General features: G+C 45.5%; 1 protein-coding gene across 4 annotated transcripts in view; it reads right to left on the bottom strand.

Moving 5' to 3' along the window:
• The window catches only part of AP3S2 (adaptor-related protein complex 3, sigma 2 subunit), a 41,893-nt gene that overhangs the window by 39,867 nt on the left and 506 nt on the right, over positions 1-1,520 (bottom strand). The gene's annotated exons all lie outside the window — the stretch shown is intronic.

Below are 1,520 nucleotides of genomic sequence, written 5' to 3'. Positions count from 1 at the left end.
ATTTAAAAAATATATATTTTTATTGATTTCAGAGAAAAAGAGAGAGGGAGAGAGAAACATCAATGATGAGAGAACATCATGGATCGGCTGCCTCCTGCACGCCCCCTACTGGGGATCGAGTCCACAACCCGGGCATGTGTCCTGACAGGGAATTGAACGGTGACCTCCTGGTTCATAGGTCAACGCTCAACCACTGAGCCACTGTGGCCGGGCTGAACTGAACATTTTAAATAGGTGAATTGTGTGATATGTGACATATCTCAACTTTAAAAAAACAGAAGGGAGCCCTAGCCGGTTTGGCTCAGTGGATAGAGCGTCGGCCTAAAGACTAAAGGGTCCCAGGTTCAATTCCGGTCAAGGGCACATGCCAGATTTCGGGCTCAATCCCCTCCCACCCCCTGCCTCAGTAGGGGGTGTGCAGGAGGCAGCTAATCAATGATTCTCTCTCATCATTGATGTTTCTATCTCTCTCCCTTCCTCTCTGAAATCAATAAAAAATAAAAGTAGAAAACAGAGGGGAAAATTCACACACACACACACACACACACCATGCAAGTTTTTACCTCAATGTAATTATTTAACAAAATGTAATCTAGCTGAAAAATATTCTATGAAAAGGTAGTGGTGTGTGTTTTTTTTCTTTCATTTCTACTTGGAAGAAGAGGAAATAAAGTCTGAAAGAAGTTCGTTAACTTGTCAATAGACACAAAGGTAAAAAAGGTGGAGTTAAGGCTTGAAGGTAAATTTTCTCTTTCCCCCTCCAAGGTTTCAGGAGTCCACCAATTGCATATGTAACATTTTGAAACCTCATCACCGAGAAACATAACGTTCCAAAACGTTCGGGGACAGGAGGCAAGTGATGATGTTTGCGTTTTCCCACAGAAATGCTTTTGGAAAAATTCCAAGTTCACATTATTATTTATTGAGCCCTCATGCAGCAGCATGTACCTTTAAAATATATATATATATATACATATATATATTTGCATCGATTCCAAAGAGGAAGGGAGAGGGAGAGAAAAACATCAATGATGAGAGAGAATCATCAATGGCTGCCTCCTGCACGTCCCCTACTGGGGATCGAGCCTGCAACCCGGGCAGGTGCCCTGACAGGAATCCAACCGTGACCTCCTGGTTCATAGGTCAACGCCCAACCACTGAACCGCACCGTCAAGGCACAGTCCCCACTTTTGAAATGACTTTTTTCCGAGTCGCTGAGCGGTCCCAGGCAACTCTGAAATGAAATTATCCCAAGAAAGCACCTTCCCTGACTCTCCGGCTAAAGCAAAAACTTTAAGAGCCTGCATATGTCTTCCTCCTCGTGAAACCGAGTTTAAACAAGATCAAAGTGACTTAAATCTTTCAGGGTCTCCGTGAGGCACCCGGTGACTTACAGAGAGAGCCCTGAGACCAAGAAGTGTCACAAAATGGCACAGAAACGCCGGGGTCCAGAAAGGGGTCGGGGAGGGCGGGAGCGGCGGGTCGCCCGGGGCGGGAAAGAGGTTAGAGTTGAGGGTCGC

The sequence above is a fragment of the Myotis brandtii genome, unplaced genomic scaffold (assembly GCF_000412655.1).
Source record: "Myotis brandtii unplaced genomic scaffold, ASM41265v1 scaffold897, whole genome shotgun sequence".
NCBI lineage: Eukaryota > Metazoa > Chordata > Mammalia > Chiroptera > Vespertilionidae > Myotis > Myotis brandtii.
The sequence above is the reverse complement of the archived record's forward strand: the minus strand, read 5'-3'. Positions and strand labels throughout refer to the sequence as shown.